Raw genomic sequence first — 21,764 nt, forward strand, 5'->3', positions numbered from 1 at the left:
CCTAGATCAGCTAAATCTGTTCACGTAGACAACGTCAGATACACTGGAGTACACACACAGGATCCACAAGTGTTGTTGGGGGACATGCCTTCAGGAGCTACACAGGCATTCAACACAAAAGGTACTCCCAAGGCAAGGGATACTCACATGTCCATGGACTGTACCTTGGACAAGGCCAGTCAGAAGACAAAGGCACCTCCTAAGAGCAGGGAGACTCCCAAGGGCAGGCCCACAGCAGAGGAAAGGGACACTCCCAAGGACAGTGAAAAGACAAAGGCACCTCCTAGGAGCAGGGAGACTCCCAAGGGCAGGCCCACAGCAGAGGAAAGGGACACTCCCAAGGACAGTGACAAGACAAAGGCACCTCCTAGGAGCAGGGAGACTCCCAAGGGCAGGCCCACAACAGAGGAAAGGGACACTCCCAAGGACAGTGACAAGACAAAGGCCCCTCCTAGGAGCAGGGAGACTCCCAAGGGCAGGCCCACTGCAGAGGAAAGGGACACTCCCAAGGACAGTGACAAGACAAAGGCACCTCCTAGGAGCAGGGAGACTCCCAAGGGCAGGCCCACAACAGAGGAAAGGGACACTCCCAAGGACAGTGACAAGACAAAGGCACCTCCTAGGAGCAGGGAGACTCCCAAGGGCAGGCCCACAGCAGAGGAAAGGGACACTCCCAAGGACAGTGACAAGACAAAGGCACCTCCTAGGAGCAGGGAGACTCCCAAGGGCAGGCCCACAACAGAGGAAAGGGACACTCCCAAGGACAGTGACAAGACAAAGGCACCTCCTAGGAGCAGGGAGACTCCCAAGGGCAGGCCCACAGCAGAGGAAAGGGACACTCCCAAGGACAGTGACAAGACAAAGGCACCTCCTAGGAGCAGGGAGACTCCCAAGGGCAGGCCCACAGCAGAGCAAGGTCCATCTCCCAAGGGCAGGGACACACACAGAGAGCAGGTGTCTACTGGAGACAGGTGCACCACAGACGACAAGTCTGCTGGCAGGAACAGGGCGGCGACCAGGGCACAGGCTACATCCAGAGACAACACTCCACCTAAGGATAAGGCACATCCTACGGACAAGGCATCTAGCATGGACAATGGCGCAATCAAGGACAGGCATACTTCACCCCTGGCTGCACTGAGGCTGATGTTTTCTACTGAACGCCAAACAGATGTCTCCGCGGCGGAGTCCCCCCATACCTCCACTCCCATCCAGGCCAGTCAGAAGCAGAGGAGGGTGTCCCCTGTTGTTGCATCCCCCATTACACATGATTCCGAGTCCAGGCGGCAGGCACAGAGCAAACGACAGGCAGGCTCCAGCACGTCCCCAGAAACAAGATCCCCGGCTGCAGATGCTCCACCTATGGTGGGTGGTGATTCTTTAGAGTCCCCACCACTTGGCAGTCCTGTCCTGTCCAGGGTGCACTCACACATCCCTAAGAAACGCAGACACACACCATTGACACCTGCCAACCCCGATTTGGCTCAAGGTCAGCTATCCCCAGCTCCCAGGCCCACCCTGCCTCCTGGCCCATACAGCCCTGTGGCTCATCATTTAAGTTGTCCCAGTGGCGCTGGTGCAGTTGACTCTCATGTATCAAATGGTGGCACTGTGTCTGTTGTTGGCTGTCATGCATCATGTAGTGGCACAGTGTCAGTTTTGCCCTCTCCTGTTGCAGGTCCTGGCAGTGTATCTGGGTCTATGGCTCACGTGTCAGTTAGAAGATCTGTGGCTGTGTTGCACACTCCTGTTTCTGGTGCTGGCAGTCTGTCTGGGTCAGTGGGTCACGTGTCAGTGACTACATCTGTGGCTGTGTTGCACACTCCTGTTTCTGGTGCTGACAGTGTGTCTGGGTCCGTGGCCCATGTGTGTGTCACTCGGGCTGTGGCTGTGTCTCACACTCCTGTTTCTGGTGCTGCCAGTGTGTCTGGGTCCGTGGCCCATGTGTGTGTCACTCGGGCTGTGGCTGTGTCTCACACTCCTGTTTCTGGTGCTGCCAGTGTGTCTGGGTCCGTGGCCCATGTGTGTGTCACTCAGGCTGTGGCTGTGTCTCACACTCCTGTTGCTGGTGCTGCCAGTGTGTCTGGGTCCGTGGCCCATGTGTGTGTCACTCGGGCTGTGGCTGTGTCTCACACTCCTGTTGCTGGTGCTGCCAGTGTGTCCGAGGCAGGTAGTTCACGCAGTCCCCCTGATTCTGTGATGTGAGGTGCTGAACACTTCACTCAAATGTTATTTCACATGGTGTGTCCATTGAGAACTGCGTGGAACTCTTGTGGTTTCTGTGACGGGTTGGTAGGGACACGTACTTGTGCTGCCTCTGATGTACCTGCTCTGTACTGCACAATGCCCTGTTGATGCTCTGATACTGCATTCTGCCCTCTCGTTAACTGCCTATGATGTACCTGCTCTGTACTGCACAATGCCCTGTTGATGCTCTGATACTGCATTCTGCCCTCTCGTTAACTGCCTCTGATGGACCTGCTCTGTACTGCACATTGCCCTGTTGATGCTCTGATACTGCATTCTGCCCTCTCGTTAACTGCCTATGATGTACCTGCTCTGTACTGCACATTGCCCTGTTGATGCTCTGATACTGCATTCTGCCCTCTCGTTAACTGCCTCTGATGTACCTGCTCTGTACTGCACAATGCCCTGTTGATGCTCTGATACTGCATTCTGCCCTCTCGTTTACTGCCTATGATGTACCTGCTCTGTACTGCACAATGCCCTGTTGATGCTCTGATACTGCATTCTGCCCTCTCACGTGCTGCCTATGATGTACCTGCTCTGTACTGCACAATGCCCTGTTGATGCTCTGATACTGCATTCTGCACTCTCATGTGCTGCCTTTGATCAACCTGTTCTGTGCAATGGACTGTTGATGCACTTAGCCCCTCTCACGTGCTGCCTCTGATGGACCTGTTCTGTGCAATGGACTGTTGATGCACTTAGCCCCTCTCACGTGCTGCCTCTGATGGACATGTTCTGTGCAATGGACTGTTGATGCACTTAGCCCCTCTCACGTGCTGCCTCTGATGGACATGTTCTGTGCAATGGACTGTTGATGCACTTAGCCCCTCTCACGTGCTGCCTCTGATGGACCTGCTCTGTACTGCACATTGCCCTGTTGATGCTCTGATACTGCATTCTGCCCTCTCACGTGCTGCCTATGATGTACCTGCTCTGTACTGCACAATGCCCTGTTGATGCTCTGATACTGCATTCTGCACTCTCATGTGCTGCCTTTGATCAACCTGTTCTGTGCAATGGACTGTTGATGCACTTAGCCCCTCTCACGTGCTGCCTCTGATGGACCTGTTCTGTGCAATGGACTGTTGATGCACTTAGCCCCTCTCACGTGCTGCCTCTGATGGACATGTTCTGTGCAATGGACTGTTGATGCACTTAGCCCCTCTCACGTGCTGCCTCTGATGGACATGTTCTGTGCAATGGACTGTTGATGCACTTAGCCCCTCTCACGTGCTGCCTCTGATGGACCTGCTCTGTACTGCACATTGCTCTGTTGATGCTCTGATACTGCATTCTGCCCTCTCACGTGCTGCCTATGATGTACCTGCTCTGTACTGCACAATGCCCTGTTGATGCTCTGATACTGCATTCTGCACTCTCATGTGCTGCCTTTGATCAACCTGTTCTGTGCAATGGACTGTTGATGCACTTAGCCCCTCTCACGTGCTGCCTCTGATGGACCTGTTCTGTGCAATGGACTGTTGATGCACTTAGCCCCTCTCACGTGCTGCCTCTGATGGACATGTTCTGTGCAATGGACTGTTGATGCACTTAGCCCCTCTCACGTGCTGCCTCTGATGGACATGTTCTGTGCAATGGACTGTTGATGCACTTAGCCCCTCTCACGTGCTGCCTCTGATGGACCTGCTCTGTACTGCACATTGCCCTGTTGATGCTCTGATACTGCATTCTGCCCTCTCACGTGCTGCCTATGATGTACCTGCTCTGTACTGCACAATGCCCTGTTGATGCTCTGATACTGCATTCTGCACTCTCATGTGCTGCCTTTGATCAACCTGTTCTGTGCAATGGACTGTTGATGCACTTAGCCCCTCTCACGTGCTGCCTCTGATGGACCTGTTCTGTGCAATGGACTGTTGATGCACTTAGCCCCTCTCACGTGCTGCCTCTGATGGACATGTTCTGTGCAATGGACTGTTGATGCACTTAGCCCCTCTCACGTGCTGCCTCTGATGGACATGTTCTGTGCAATGGACTGTTGATGCACTTAGCCCCTCTCACGTGCTGCCTCTGATGGACCTGCTCTGTACTGCACATTGCCCTGTTGATGCTCTGATACTGCATTCTGCCCTCTCGTTAACTGCCTATGATGTACCTGCTCTGTACTGCACAATGCCCTGTTGATGCTCTGATACTGCATTCTGCCCTCTCGTTTACTGCCTCTGATGTACCTGCTCTGTACTGCACAATGCCCTGTTGATGCTCTGATACTGCATTCTGCCCTCTCGTTAACTGCCAATGATGTAGCTGCTCTGGTGCCCACTTTGCCCATGCTCACGGATACACTGTGATTATACCCCTATTTTGTACAATAAAGGTTGTCTATCAAGTCTCGTGGTCTGTCGTTGTCATTCCTGCTTGCGTACTACAAATGTGTATTCGTATTTGCTTCTCATCAGTGGTTTCGGTAACATGACACTCCCCCTCCCTACGTCACGTCCCTTGCTGGTATTCCCCTCCAGACAGCCAATGGTTTGTGCCTTACCTGCGTCGTCGTCCATAGTGGGCCATGACTAGGACGTGGTGGATCGCGAAGAGCATCGGGAAAGCGTGTAGCGCTGGGTCCATGGTGGTGGTCAGCTTGCGGTGGGTATCTCTGCTATGTCACCTATGTTCGCTGTGGGGATTCCGCCGTCTTCAGACAGGTTGTTTTTCCGCTGCGGTTTTATGTGTATTTTCCGCCATCTTGATTTGGGGGACGGTCTTAGACGTCAGTACGTACGGCGGGGCCTCCGGATGTGTTCCGTCCGCCACGTGGTCGTGTGTAGTTCGGCGGCGGTGCGTGCTTTTCCGTCGCGGACGGAAATTTGACACGTTTTCCTATCCTGATATGGCGGACGGAGTATCCGCGGCAGGCGGACACGGAAAAGGCTTTTTCCGCCTACTCCAGGGCCGCGGTGGCTCTTCCGTCCGCCATCCTAATGAGCCCCTAAGTGTATAAAATCCTGCTTTGCCGCGCCACATAGGCTGAAGTCTTAGGTCCATTATATTTCCAGGCTAGTAAATCAGCCAGGAATGGTAATGTCCTGAGGCGAGTAGCTTCCTATTTCAATGTGGGAAATAGGTTCTCCTCAGGTATGCTGCAGGTTGTAGTACAGGCCATCCAGGCGTGGCCATGTTTGTTTAATCTGCTTTTGTCTTTGAGTAGTGAGTGCTTTTTGCAACGTTATATAATTGGTGGAATGCGGGAAAAGAGAGATTCTGTAGCCAAAGTTGTGTCGTAGTCATTACTTTCAATGACGATTTCAGGTATTTACTGAAGACTGATTGAGAATCGTCTTCCTGGGCGTGCCAAAGAGTATTATTAGGGGGCTGGCGCGATCTATCCGTATTCTATGCCAGGATTTTATTATTGCATATTTTCTTGCCATAGATTGCTGCAACAGTCCAAATTCCAGCCTGACTTGCACCGGAGAGGCATTCCGTGGAAGACAGAATACTCTTTTATATGTCCTTATTTGGAAACTTCCAATTCATGTTACGTCTTTCCCATGCAGGACTTCACTTGTATAGGCAACTGTTGGCAAACATTTAGCCTTTATGACTGCTAGTAGTGGCTTGTAAGATGGTCCATTTAGTATTTTTGCTAATGAGCAACAGGCGTAGATCAGGGAATTTCATTTCTTTACGGTGTTCTGAATATGTATTATGAAGTTACATCGATTGTCTATATACAAATCCAGGTACTTATAGTTACTGACCACCTCAAGGTTTGGTCACCAAGCTTAAATGAGGGTTGTTTTTTAGGTCAGTTTCTGATAGTCATAATTTTTGTTTTTGCTGTATTTATTTCAAGTATGTTTGATTTGGTAAAAACTTCTAGCTCGTCAGTCACTCTTTGGAGGTCCAGTCTCGTATAGCTTAGTAAAACGATATAGTCTGCATAGAAAAGATGCATTACACATAGTGTTCCTGGGCGTGGAGGATCTGAGTTTACCTGATCATTCTAGTCTTGGAGAGGTCAGCCATCAAAAGATCAAACAAATGGGGGGGCTAAGACACAGCCTTGTTTGAGGCCTACCTCGGTGTATATGTTCCTTGTGAGTCTAATACCATCAGCTAGTTTAACTTGAATCCATGTATTTGTGTACAGGTGCATTATGGCTCAGAGAATTAAATCTTGGAGCCCTCACATCCTTAATTTTTTCTATAAAAGGCCTCTATCTACATGATCAAAGGCCGCTTTAAAATCTATAATGCATAAATGTACATTTTTCCTCATGTGTGTGCACTTGTCTGCCATTAGTCCGAGAGCTAAGATATTTGTTGTGGTGCCAAACCCTCGACGGAATCCTGTCTAGTTAGAATTATGTTATTACTATTTGATCATTCTACCAAATTGTTGAGAATGAGCAATGCATAATATTTTGCTTCTGAATCTTCAAGGGCTATCATCCTTTAATTGGCAGGATCTCATCATTATCATAGATACTTTAGAAATATATACTCAGATAAAAAAACATATTCATAAAAGAACACAGTCAGATAATAAAACAGTAAAACACACAAATTCATAACATTCATGATGAGAGAATACTTAATAAAATGTGCAGTACATTGCAAGACAATAAAAAGCAGTTAAACAGTAGGCATCGAATTACGAGCTCAAACAGCAGTTTTCAAAAAAGCCCCGATGCAAAACACGAATTCATTATCTCCTAAGTCAAGGAGAGTCCCATAAGCATCTCTATATTTAACGTATATATATTTCCTGAAAAAGAGGAATACCTACAATTTTGTGAACTGTACTTAATATTTACAGAAAAATAAAAAGTGTAATAGAGTTTCGCCTGAGCATCCATCACAGGGACAAGGGATAAAATCAAGATTGTTTTGGAAGCCAAGAGGGAAACATAACAGGTACTGCACATTACCTGCCCACAAACGGAAGAAGGCAGCACTCCCAGCGGCCCATAGGTTTGTTGAAATAGCTGGCCTGTTGACAATCATACTCACTGTTCAAGAACCTGTCTACTCTAGGTTTACTAGATTCCTTATCATGTCTGTCCTCCCTATAGCACCTGTATAGGGCCGCCAAAAAGGTCTCTCTTTCTTGACCTTGTAAACCCAGAAGGGCTATCAAAAACATGACTATAATTAATCCTGCACAGACTAGCTCTTATTGCTGCTAGCCATGGGATATCCATGCCCCTCTCATATTGGAGGCAATCTATTATGATATCTCTAGTAATGGATGCAGCTTTGTTCTTCCATATGGCTTGCCAAAATAGAGAAGGGCTTGCTCTAATGAAATCCTCAATATAATGTAACTTTAGTTTGTTATGACACACATATTGGGAAGAGGAGATATGGCCTCGCAGGACCTTAGGACAAAACCTATTCTCTTCGTACTGGATGTTGTTACAAATGCCCCATACCTCAGCACTATACGTTGGAACCGGGATACACTGGGTTTAAAACATTTTAAAATAGGTAAAATAGGCCCCCCTCTCCTAGGTTTGGGAAGGCTAAGTACTGCGTAGATTGATTTAGAAAACTTATATCAGCTAAAAATGGTGTGGTCTGTCCACAAACCATTTGCTGCAAAAACCAGCCCCAAAAATCAATCAATCAATCACTGATTTTTGAAGCGCACAACACACCCGCATGGGTCTAAAGGCACTGGGGGGGGGGGGGGGGTGTTCAGGCAGCCCCAGTTCATCCAAAGAGCCAGGTCTTCAGGCTTCTCCTGCATGCTTGCAGGGTCAGGGATTGTCTGATGCTCTGCGGGAGTTCGTTCCAGGTCTGGCCCTGATTTAAGAGAAGGATCTTCCTCCGTCCTTGGCTCCGCAGATGCGTGGAATTACGGCCAGGGCAAGGTCGGCGGAGCATAGGTTCCTCTTGGGGGTGTAGGAGGAGATTCTTTTGTTGAGGTACTGGGGTCGGGTGTTGTGGAGGGCTATGTAGGCATGTGTGAGCAGTTTAAAAATGACTCTCTTGTATGTTCTGGGTTATGTGGTTTTGTCGTGGGATACTGAGGAAGAGTCTGTCTGCGGTGTTCTGGATGGTCTGGAGTTTGTGGAGTAGAGATTTGGTCTGGCATAGAGGGCGTTACCGTAGTCAAGTCTGCTGGTTATGAGTGCGTGGGTGACAGTCTTTCTGGACTCAGGGGGATCCATTTGAAGGTCTTGCGGAGTATGCAGAGGGTGTTGAAGCACATGGATGATAGGGCGTTGTCGTGTAGTTCCTATAAAGGGTCTGCACGTTCAGACAACATAAATGTGGGATTGGTGTCCAGACTGATTCCAGACACCCCCACCGGATATGTTCACTTGTAATCTAGCTAGCTCACAATGCCACTGTAAACTCCTCTTACCAAGGAGAGAATAGTTCCTGGCAACTATCAAACATGACAACTCTGTCCCATCAGGGATCGCAGAAACAGTACAGAACTTTTCGCTCAGTCACTCGTGATCACTTTGTCTCAGAGATACACAGAATAAACCGAGGGGATGTTTTCAATTAGCATTAATTGAACCAGCATCATTCCAGTGTAAAATAGGTGTGCTGAAAAGACCATAGGACAGAAACAGCTATAAACGATACTAAGCACCAACAGAGTAAATGGATGGTAGATTTCTACCATAGTGCTAAAATATTGAATATATGCAAGCATATAAATACATGACAATAATAATGCGTACTCCTACAATGCTACCCTAACTAGATGTATCTAAGTGTACCTAGCATGTATGTTGGTGTAGAGCCAAGAATCCCCCTAGGCTAAAGCCAACCCCATTACCGGGAGTGAGAGACTGTGAGACCCCGTCTTGGTCTCGAGATGGACACCCCGCGAGGGATGTCAGATCACTGCGAGCTGGAGTGTCTGCGTGCAGGAACCTCAGCGTCTTGTGCTAGTGAAGCAGCATGGAAGTCTTTCTCCTCTGCCTTCTCTGGCAAAGATATGGTGTATATATACCCAAAAGGTACCCTCAGGGGACTCTATCTTGCTGTGTCATGTTGGCCAATTGATGATGGAAGGGATGACCCTTATACATAGTTAATATGCAGAAGATGGTAATCCTGCTGTGATTCTGAGAAACCTTATGCATAACTAATGAGGCTAGTTTTCGGGGAAAACCACAAAACATTTATGCAGCGCTTCACTAGGTAAAAGGTCAATACCAAAACTCGTTATGTAGTGTAATGCTAAGGTAAATGGAAGTGAAGTGTTAGGGGACTCCTGAAGCCTATATTGGGGTACCCTATGAAACAAAACAGCATTGATCTGTCAGTTCATGGTGAGAGAGGAGTCGATTATGATGCCGAGGTTGCGGGCATGGTCCGTGGGTGTGGGAGGGTTGCCAAGGGTGGGGGGCCACCAGGTGTTGTCCCAAGCAGCGGGGGTGGATCTGAGGACAGGGACTTCCGCTTTTCCGAGTTGAGTCTCAGATAACTGCTGCTCATCCAGAGTATGACGTCCTTCATTCCTTCCTGGAAGCTGTGTCTGGTGATGTCCGGTTCCTTTGGGAGGGAGAGGATGCACTGAGTGTCGTCAGCGTAGGACACTATGCTTAGTCTGTGTTTTCTGACAATGGTTGTGAGTGGGGTCATGTAGATGTTGAAGAGTGTGGGGCTGAGGAAGGATCTTTGAGGTACTCCGCATCTGATCTCTGGGGGCTCAGAGAAGAAAGGCAGGAGTCTGATTCTTTGGGTTCCGCCGGCGAGGAAGGAGTGGATCCAGTCTAGGGCAGTTCCCTGTATGCCGGCATTGTGGAGTCTGGTGGCTAGGGTGCAGTGGGAGACAGTGTCGAAAGCTGCCAAGAGGTCTAGTAGAATGAGGGCTGTTGTGTGGCATTGGTGGAGGAGAGTATGGATGTCGTCTGTAGCGGCTAGGAGGGTGCTCTTGGTGCTGTGGTTCTTGCGGAATCTGGATTGCGAGGTACCGAGAGTCGAGTTGGATTCTATGAAGTATGTCAGCTAGCTGTTGACAATCTTCTTGGTGACTTTGGCGGCAAAAGGAATGAGAGCAATAGGTCTATAGTTCTTGAGGTCTAATGGGTCTGCGGAGGGCTTCTTGAATTGGAGCAGGAAAGGTGCATTATAAACATTCTTTCCTGACAGAAATAACATTTAGTGAGTACTTCCTTGGGACGCAGGCCATTATAAAAGATTTTTTTTAATTGGTACATAAATCTAAAGAGGCCAAAAAATCCACAAAGCCCTGTATTAAAAGACGCAGGGTGCTAGGAGTGCAGCCCATTAAATCTGAGTCATAAGCATATAATAGGGATGAAAGTATACGGCCATTCACTTTTGGGACATCTTTGGTGAGAGTCGTTAAAAATACGTGTAAGTTGTTAATGTACAGGATAAAAAGTAATAGAGCTAAAACACACCCCTGCCTCACTCCTCTAAAAACACCAATGTCATTAGAGACTTCCTCATGTAGTTAATTCTGATTCTGGCTTTTAGGTCTCTGTATAAGTAAGCTACAAAATGTACTAGTGTCTCATCCATACCATACTCTATGAGGGTGATCCGTAGTCCGGAGAAATTAACATATTCAAACTCTGAGGTTAAGTCCATACAAGTTAGGTAAATTGGTGATTGCTGGGCGTTGGTGAATTTTCCAATTAATAGGTTTAAGTTGAGACACTGCTCAATTGTGCCCACATTATTTCTAAAACCCAATTGGCAAGGTAGCAAAATAGAATCTTGCTCCACCCAGATTTTATTCTTATTATTCATAACCCTTCCTAAAATGTTCATTGCGCGTCTATCAAAGAGATTGGTCTAGCAACCTGGCTGCAAATGGTTACCCTTTTTAAAAATTGGTACAATGATAGAAGTGGACCATGTGCTTGGTAATGGAGAGAAGGCTACGTTTTTAAAAATATTAAGCAAAAGCGGGGCCCAGATGTCAGGTTTGTATTTAAGAAGGTCAATGTGCACCCCATCAGGGCCAGGTGCGTTATTGCCCAGGGACTGTTCAATGGCTTCCTCTACTTCAAGCAGGGAAATTGTAACTCCCTTGGGGGTGGGCAGCTCAATAGAATATTTATTACAAAGAGTGGCCGTATATAACATGGAAAAATGTGATTACCATACTTCGTTAGTTATACAACTGTGTAAGTATCTGACCCATCGCCCTCATGTCTTTACTAGAGGCCCAAAAATGTGTACTGTTCTTTAGACAGGCAGTGCTAGCAAGCATATCCTAGCATTTGAGCAATAGCTCTTCCTTCTTCAGAGCGGTGGGCGACTTATGTTTTTTCCGAAGCATCTGCACCATATGGTTACACCTCTGTTTAGCTGACAGGGCCTTACTGAGCTCACGATTTATAAGTGAATGTTCATGGTTAAACCATCTCGGGCAATTAGGTGAAGTGCGCACGAGCATCTGTAATTCGGTTTCAATGACTGAACAGAAATCATTAAATGCCATGATTACATCAGGATTGGGACCCTGCGATGCCAAGCAAACCTCAAATATAGTAAGGTTCTCCCTGACCAGTCTATGGAACACATCATTAGGATCCACTCCTCGCCAAACCAATCGTAAGTTAGCCGTTGAAGGCTCCATGTTCTTTGTGCCACATTCAATTCTATACTCAGGCCTAGGAGATTTTAAGTACTACTTCAATTGGATTATAATCATCATAGGTAGTAGCAACAACTTTTATGGCAGTAAAAAGTCCTCTAAAGTATGGCTAACAAAAATATAGGGGCATATTACCAATCAATAGCGAAAATTATCGCTATGCATGGTTAGCGACTAAAATTATATCGCCGTGCTCCGACGATTTTTACCGCTGAGAAACCTTGATATTATCAAGGTTTATCTCAATAGCGGTAAAAATCCTGCAAAATGCATGAATATCTCTGAAAAATCAGCGATATTCATACATTATCGTGACAATGCTCTTAGCCATGTTATCCACCCTCCATTGGATAACATGGCTAAGAACTGCTCTGGGCAGGCGTTATATTTTGGAGATATTCGCGCTTAGCGCGAATATTTCCAAAAGTAAAGCTTTGTTGATAATTGGAGATAGCGATATTAGCGACTGTTTCCTGTCGCTAACATCTTGGCACGCCCACTTTGCATTCACTCAATCATAACAGGAGCCCAAGGGGGAGAAAAAGGGAAACAGGCCGCCCCCCACTCAGATCATTATCTACAATAGTGGCCTTCGCTTGTGTACTGTGAGGTTAAAGACCCCAAGTTAATTCTGCTTGTTATACTATCGGGCAGAGGATGCTCATCAACCTTCTTGCTGCGTGTGCTGATCCCAGTCACTAGCTTTACTATTAAAGGTTAAAACCCTGTATGTGTGTGTGTGTGTAACCCACAACTGGTCCTGTACCCTCACTACACCTTTCTACCTAAAAAAAGGGGGAGGGGGGGTTGACAGAGCCTCACGGGAGCAACACCCTGTGATAGTGCGGTTGCCCAGCAGAATGCCGTTTGGCCCTGGTGTTCCATCTATTTGGCCGGATCTTTGACCCTTGATACATTGCCTACTGTATATTGTAGTAGGGCCTGCTCTACTAGACAAATTGGAGCCATCGTTGGGCTTTTGACACTTAGGGCCCGATGTAGGTAAAATAGATTTACCGATTTTTAATTACCGAATCATACCGATTCGGTAATTAAAAATCGGTAAATCTAAGGGGTGGAGATGTAGGAACATCCAGATGTTCCTTCTACCGAATCGGTAAATATCTGTATTTACCGAATCGGTAAATACCGACCGGTAATGGCCCATTCATTCCTATGGGCTTCGTAGCCCATAGGAATGAATGGGGCATTACCGGTCGGTATTTACCGAATCGGTAAATACAGATTTTGACAAGGGTGCAGGGGGTGTCACTTTGACACCCTCTAGCACCCCCAAAAAAGATTCGGGGGCCATGTGGCAGGCATACCTGCCCTAAGGGCAGGTCTGCCTGTCATATGGCACAGGTGTGCATGCACACATGTGCATGCACACCTGAATCGGTATTTTACCATCAAATATATTTGATGGTAAAATACAGAATCGGTAAGGGTTGTGGGACTCAGAAGAGTCCCACCTACATATCGAAAATACCGAATAGGTATAAATACCGAATAGGTATTTTACAGATTCGGTAAATTTACCGATCGGTAAATTTACCGAATCTGTAAAATTCTGGGCCCTACATACCAATTCTGATTTTTCGGTCGGTAACGGCCGAAAATACCGATTTTCGGCCGTTACCGACCGACCTACATCTGGCCCTTAGTCTTCTTTCTCTTCTGGGTGTTGTCATAGGGCCTTCTCTGCTGCAGTGGTCAAAATCGGGGGAGAGATAATTATGGTTGATGTTCTGAGAGTTGAATCCACTGTTGGTTTAAGATCTATTTCTAGAAGTTGGTTGATATTATTCACCTCGCTGTCACATGTTTGTACATCTTTGGCGAAAGTCTTAATTAATTAAGCTGCCCACAATGCCTCAGTGACACATGAGACGTTTAATACTTGAGATGTTTATTACTTTTGACAATCTCATGAGGCCATTTACTATTCCCCAGAAGGCTCTGATGGTAATTAATTTTGCATTAAAGAGGTTCTTGGTCCAAAATCCATCTGGCTGCATTCTCATATCAACACAAATTTGTGTTTTACACTGCTTCCTGATATTTTTTTGATTTTTTCCAATGCGTCCTTTGATGTCGCAACATTTCTTGTGGTTCCAACTATTATTTTTAGTTCTTTTCTTAAATTCTGGTCTTTTGTTCCCAATTGTTCAGTCTGCATGTGTGGAGGCTTCCTGGTCTGATTAATTGTAGGAGCATATTTTAGCAGTTTCGTTAAGAAGGTCACCAAGATCTCTACTTGGGTACCTTTCAAGTTGTTACTACTTGTTTTTAGCTCCTTTGCCATGCCCGCTAGTTCAGAGAGTGTTTCTCAACCATCTTAGGTGCTTTAAATTTGTTGTTGTTACTTGCCCTAATTCGAGTGGGGCTATCGGATGGCTAGAAGGGGAGATGCTCAATGCAAGGTGTTGATATGAGTGGTTTCTTCGAGTAGTATAATTGGTGGCACATTTCTTCACATGTGCAAGCAACAGTAAGGTAAGAATGTATAATCTCTTTTTGAGAGGCCCTTTCCACTGTGATAAGTACATCTCAGGTCTATCCTGCTGGGATCTATCAGTTAAAACTCTCACACCAAGATGTTCCAAGTCTGTCACAAACTTTTGTCCATTTAGATCAGGTCGCTTGAATGCCAGGCATGCTTGGGATTGTACTGACCATACTGCATTTTCTGCTGCTAGATGTTCATTTTCATCTGGTGTATAAATTAGATTGAAATTAAAATCTCCTCTCACAACTATTTCCAATGTTGGGCTCACAAACCTTATTTCCGTTATCGTAGAAGTTAGTTTATTAAATAGCAGAATTCTTTTTCCTTTCCTTGGGTGTGCAATACATAAACATTTATCAAAATTATCGTGGTTGTTGGATATCTCAGCTATGATTCAAATTTAAATATTTACATATTTATTGTGGAGTTTGGCAAATGATTCGATGTAATGTTCAATGCCATGGCGACGTATACTGCAAGGCTAACTTTTTGCCTCCCATACTGTTGTGTTCTTGTTGCTTTTACATGGTGGAGAATATAACCTGCCACTAGAACTGGGTTAATTAACCAAGTTTCTTGGAAGGCAATGATCTCATATTTTTTCCAATTTGTCTGGCAGAGAGTTGTCCTGCAATTCCTGTTTTACCCAAGCAATATTCCAGGATATAAGATTTAGTGATGATTGGTTGACTTTATTGTCTCTATTTTTAACTGGTAATTTCCCTGAAATGTTGTTTATGGTTGATGCAATCCAATGGCATTCACGCGCATTCTGATCCTCCCACTGCATCACGGAGTCTTGCTCAGCATCTCTCATCTTACCTCTGGCATTTTGTAGTACCGGGTATACAGGATTGCCTTGTGGGCTTTGAAAGTTTTATGCTCAAGGCTTTAAACTGTTGAGAAGCATGTAGAATTAATGATACGATCTCCTCTGTCTTCTAAATAGACAGAGTTTGTTCAGACTGCTTCTTTTCCCCCTGAGAGTTAAACCTTATTGAAAACAAGTCGGTAGTGGAGAGATGATTCATTGTTGATATTTCTGCTATCAGTCTCAGGATGTTTACTCTATTGAGTCGGTTCTGGTGACCCTGTGAGGTGTACTGAGGTGTTAATACAATGTGATTATTGTGATGTTTTAGCTGCTCTTTGGCCTTTGTTATGAACCAGGAGTGGGAGTCACACTATGTTTCCTTGTTGACAATTTGGTACTTGTGTCATCTCATTGTACTTTTGTAGGTTAGCATTTATTACTATCCATTCATTTTGCCCGTTGTTTGTTTGAGAGCACCTCTGCCAGGCTACTTCCCATTGGTTTATTTTCTGATTGATACTTTGCAAGGGGATTGTTTGTCCTGGGTTTGATTTAATATGTTTATATCTCTATATATTTGTCATCCCCTCAGATATAATACGGGTTGAAGCAGCATTCACATGTATTTCTTTCCTTTATTTTCAGGGTACTGTTCCTATCACTCATCGAGCCCTGTACCCATTGTCCAATAAGTGTCTTTTTTCCATCTGCTTTCTCTGAGCAGGGCTCCTTGAGTCCTGAGCACTATCCCATGGATTCTGTATGTTGTTTGTCCCATCTGCGTTTATTTGTATGGTGTCTAATGAGTTCAATAATGTAGAGACTTCCCAGATGTTCTTGGTGTCTTCCTTTGCTACATGATTTATTGTAGGCCAGACCATAGCTAGGTCTTGTTTCTAATGTTTGCGTTTTAAGATAGGATATACTCTATTTCCGTGTTGGCAGTCCATTCCTGTGACCACAAGCAATGACAATTATCCTTCGACTCAGCCAAGACATCCTGGTTGGGAGGAGCTGAGGGAACCCTAGACTAATTCCCTGAATTGTCCACAGCCGAGACCCCTGTGCTGGAGGGTATGGCGGCGATCATGGCCGAGCTAAAAGCTGGATTAAAATCCTTTGACTCCTGTTTTAATGCGCTTTTGAATCGATTGGATGGCAATCACATATGTATTGACCAGCAGGAAACATGGCTGAATACTGCGTAGCAACGTATCTCCAACATAGAAGACAGTGGCACCATGACAGCCAAATGCCTCGAGAAAGTCGAAAGGCTCTTCCAGATGGTGGTTGCTAAGGATGAAGATTTAGAGGGACGATTGCGTTGGAATTACATCCACATCGCTGGAATAGCAGAATCCACTAATGCTGGGTGTATGAACACTTATGTTGAGCACCTACTCCAAGATCTATTCGGCAGTGAGGCATTTTCAACCACGTTTGCTGTGGAGAGGGCCCACAGGACCATTGACGCGAGACCAGTGCCTGGTTGCCAATCTCGATTGATCATCGCTAGGCTCCTCAACTATCATGATCGAGACACTACTCTCCACCTTGATCACGGGGTGGAGCAGCTGCGATACCAGGGCATGACTGTATCTCTTTTCCCTGACGTCACGCCAATAGTACAGGAGACACGCCACAAATACACCGATGTTAAACGCACACTACAGAAAGCTACTGTGTGCTATGCATTGTTGTAGCCCGCTCATCTGTGCATCCAAGTTAAAGGCAGATACCACATATTTGATGCCCCTGTGGATGCTGCATCCTTATGTAAACAGCACAGTGTTGGGACTGGAATGACCTATAGTGGAGACTCCACCTCTTTACCCACCCAGGTACCTGCAGACCCGTTAAGTTTTTCCTCGCCAGTCAGAGGAATTTGCATCGTCAAACAGGGGGTAGTGCTTCGGTCCATAAGAGAAGAACTAGCGACTATTGAGTCCGCACTTGGGTATCTTGACAAACAGGCCGAAGGAGCTGGATTCTCTCCGCTGCTACATTGAAGTGCTATGTTGTTGCAAGAATTTTACAATCTTGTGACATTGTGAAGTGAAATGCCTAGGCATATATGCACACGTGTACGGGAGGGTGAAAGGCCCAGGCACACACTGGACAGGCTACTTCGCCCAGTGTACCAGACCTCCTTTGTCACAGAATTAAAGCTAGATGATGGGTATTTAGCCACAAATAGCTCAGATATCTCTTCAGCATTTCTTTCCTATTACAAACACTAGTATGCCCCCCGAAGTGCTGTTGCAGATGAGTCACTTGCTGAATATTTAGCAGAGGTAGCAATGCTGTGGCTTGATGGTACCAATTCCTCGCCCATCTCTTGGGAGAAAATTTCACAGGCCATTGATGACCTGAGCTGCACTAGTGCTATCGGGACTAGATGGCTTTACAGGAGATTTTAGTAAGGCCTTATTGGCTCACCAGCTACTGGAAGTATACGTGGAATCCATAACACAGGGGACCCTTCCCCCTCCACTGTACAAGGTGGTAATAACTCTCCTACTTAAACCTGGTAAATCTCCATGATTATGCACCTTTTACAGTCCCTTGACACTTCAGAACCATGAAAACAACATTTTAGCTAATGTCCTTGCTTTACGTCTCTCCCTACTCAATGGAAGCATAATCTCACGGCTGCAATTAGGATTAGTTATGAACTGCTCCACTGCAGTATATCTCCGCACAATATTTGCTGTTATTAACCAGATGATTCCTTATATTCCTGCTGCTGCTATCCTACTGGATGCCGAAAAGGTGTTTGATTCCCTTGAATGGTCCTTTTTGCATGCCACATTGCAGAAGCTTGGTATATCTAAAGGTTTTCAAGACCTAGTCCGACTACTCTACACTGCTCCACTGGCCCGGTTCAAAGTAAATGGCACCTTGACTGAACGGTTTGCGCTGTCTCGAGGTACCAGACAAGGGGTGCCCTCTTTCACCCCTATTATTTATCATTACAATGGACCCCCCAGTGGAGCATTTCCAGGAGAATCATCTGGCTCATGGATTGCAGTTCCATCAGGGCCCCCTCTTAGTTTCCCTGTATGCTGATGACGTGATGCTTTTTGTTAGGGACCCCAAGATGAATCCCGTCCCCCCACCTCCTCTGGGAGGTCATCGATTCTGAGTTTTTCTGGACTTACTATTAATTTGAGTAAATCTGAAAACTTTCCACTGACGGAGTCTTCAACCCACCTGCATTGGTGTATGGATTCCCTGAAATATCTAGGCATTTATCTTCATTGGATTGGCCAGAGGTCACTTGCCTCTTTTATGGCCTGCTCTTGACAGACTATCCTCCCAGATCGATAAATGAATCAGGCTCCCTTTATCTATTGCCAGTAGAATTGCCATTATGAAAATGGTGGTACCACCCCGTTTTTCATATTTACTTCTCAATATCCCTATATTTCTGACTGGCAATTTCTTTGACACTTTAACGAGCAGGTTTATATGGCGGTCTGGTTGGGCAAGCAAGCACAAGTTAGTTGGCAAATGTTGACCTTGCCCTATGCCCGTGGGCGGTTTGAGGTCCCTCATTTCTACCTTTAGAACCTCATAGCGCAAGCACATTTTCTATACTATTCGTGTCACCCAGATGCTCGCTTGTAGTACCTTATACTGGAATGGACTCAGGCCCGCCCCCTTCCACTTTTGGCCACTATACCCGCGGCCTATCTATAACCCCTCGGAGAAACAGACGCTTTCTTCCACATACTGTACCTGAGCCAGACTCCAGTGGTATTTGGGCTTTAACCTGTTATACTACCCCCAAATCCCCCTTCACAATAACCCTTGGCTCCCATGAACTGGGGAGGCATTGATGATGCATGCGTTGGCTACATGCCAGCTCCAATCACTGGTTGATCTCTTTGCTATGCCACACTACAAACTTTGACTTCATTGACAGAGGGGCATGTATCTCATGAGGACAAGTTCCATCTACACCGAGTACACAACAATATTCGTACTCCTTTCAAGCAGAACCCATAGATTTCACACCCCTCACCCCACTGATCCCGACCCCGGACAATGTCCATCTGGATTCCCGGTTATACCATGCATTTCTTAATTTGAGACCTGTTGGGGTGGAGAGGGCTTGAGTTGCTTGGGAGAGGGATTTTGGAAACCCTTTACCTGAAGTGATGTGGTATTGCTGCTGCAAACAGAAATGGTTGGTTTCCAGTAACCACTGGCATAGCTTGTTACATTTTAAATACTTACACTGCTTATACTACCCCGCACCTCAAGGCTAGGATCGTCCCTACTAGATCACATTGCTGACCCGATGTGTGATAAAACGTGACAAGTTTGCTCATCTGACATGGAACTGCGCACCAATACTTTCTTACTGGGAGGAAGTATTTTCCATTTTATCACACATGTTTGCTCTTTCACTTACTCCAACCTCTCTGATGGCCCATTTACATTATGTTAAACTGTTGCCAGCAGGTTGTGTTACAGTTGTGTTACTATTAGCTAAATGTTAGTTGTCTCTACACTGTGGCAGCACCACTGGCTCGATGGTGGAGGCTTGGATTCGTGACCTGATATATTGTGATATCACAAGCGAAATCTATGTATCATTGCAGCCGCAAGCCTCTAGACCCAAAAACATATGACAACCGCTGCAAGACTACTTGTTACTTTCCACTACTGACAGATGGCACCTTTCACCCCCCAACAAGGCATGGAAGGCCAAGAAGGAAGCAGTCCCTGTTAAAACTGAAGCAAAGTCCAAGGCTTTGAAAGCTAAAAAGTCTGTTATTAAGGGGGTACACAGTCACAAGACAGAAGAAAATTAGGACAGCCCCCACTTTCAGGAGGCCGAGGACCTTGAGGTTAAGGAGGCAACCGAAGTATCCCAGGAAGAGTGCTCCTCGTAGGAACAAACTTGACCATTATGCAAATATTAAGTTCCCTCTTACCACGGAGTCTGCCATGAAGAAGATTGAAGATAACAACACGCTGGTCTTCATTGTGGATGTCAAGACTAACAAGCACCAGATAAACCGGCTGTAAAGAAGCTTTATGATATTGATGTTGCCAAGGTCAACACCCTGATCAGGCCAGACGGCGAGAAGAAGGCATATGTGCGTCTAGCTCCAGACTATGATGCACTGGATGTAGCCAACAAATTTGGCATAATCTAAGCCTGCTCTGTAGACACCGTACAGTTCAGAATAAATTTACTGACAGATGGCACCGAAGACTCTACTGGAACTGATGTATGACCGGTGCATAAATGGGCTTCAGTGATGACCTTGCTATGTCTTTCATCATAGCCTATACAACTATACCCTGTTAATATGACTCGCATACTTACCTGTTTCTCTACACGCTCCTTCTTATACCTCTTTGTTTGTTTGAAAAAGTGGCCTTTTGTTTTCTTTCTATGGATAACATGCATTGGCGTGAACCATATTTTGCATTGTTCTGATATATCTTCGATTCCCTTGTAAATGATTGTCTTTTTTTCTCCTTTGTGATACTTTCACTGTTATAATCTGCCATAAAAAAGATATTAAAAAAACCAATGTATTAGGTTTATAGCATGCACTTGGGCTGGGTTCTCGATTCTATTGTCCCGATCTGATCCTTTGTGTCCAGTTTATCCTGTGGTAAACTTGTTTCTGAATTCCGGTTTAGCAGTATCAAGCCTTTGTGGGGTTAACGGGTTGAAAAGGCCCATCATTTGATCCTTCGTTGCGTAGATGGCAGTTGCTGGATCCTTTAGGAAGCTGATTTTTCCACGGGAATTCATTTTCCCAAATAGGGATTGAGTGGGTGATATTAATGTACCTCCTTGGCTTTGAATTGATTTTGTCTAGTTTTCCAGGGAAGTCTTCGATTTTCTTGACCCTTTTTTTGGTTTGATGTGTTTTTGTGTTATTTGTTTCCTAACCTTCCCTGATTTCATTTTTCAAATTATGTTATAATTTTGGCAATAGGAGTACCAGGGCCGCCAACCTCACCTCTACCTGGAGGGGCTGTCCCTGTGAGTTCTGGTTCTACTCTTGTGGCTATCCTAAATGTCGGTCTGTCAGGATGAGTGCAATTGTGTGTTTAAACTTCTCACCAAGGGCTTCCTGTTGGTGCTCAGCTGGTTGTTTATTATTCAGTCGAGTATGCCTACCGATATGCCGTACAGTTAGATTTTCCTATCTTTGATCCAGTGTTATATAATAATACAGAACAAACAAAAAAGGGGAGATAGAGATAGATGTCAGGTTCATTCTCCAGACTGTGTATAGTTATTAACAAATCTGTAAATGACAGATCAGAGAACCTAACCAAAGGGAAGTGCTTCCGATAAATATGTGAAACAATGCCCCGAATCTAAGAAGAGAAAATTCTCTTCTCGAGTCCCCTCACTCACCAAGGGTTGCCCCTAGGTGACATGCTTCATCATTGGGGCCATTCCAGACAGCTACTGTCTGGGGCATGCTACAACTTGCGAAACTATTGAGGAGCACTTTTTGTGAAGAAATGTGTAGTGTAGTGTCATCAGCGATGTCATTTGAGATGTCATCAGTGATGTCATGAGTGATGTCACTGACCATGTCATGAGTGATGTTATATGTGACGTCATCAGCAGTGCATTG

General features: G+C 45.8%; 1 pseudogene; it reads left to right on the top strand.

Annotated features, from left to right (window-relative positions):
* Nucleotides 1–18,514: 18,514 nt before the first annotated feature.
* On the top strand, nucleotides 18,515–20,312 carry LOC144785436 (large ribosomal subunit protein uL23-like; annotated as a pseudogene).
* The last annotated feature ends 1,452 nt before the right edge of the window (nucleotides 20,313–21,764 follow it).

The sequence above is a fragment of the Lissotriton helveticus genome, chromosome 10 (assembly GCF_964261635.1).
Source record: "Lissotriton helveticus chromosome 10, aLisHel1.1, whole genome shotgun sequence".
NCBI classification, from domain to species: Eukaryota; Metazoa; Chordata; class Amphibia; order Caudata; family Salamandridae; genus Lissotriton; species Lissotriton helveticus.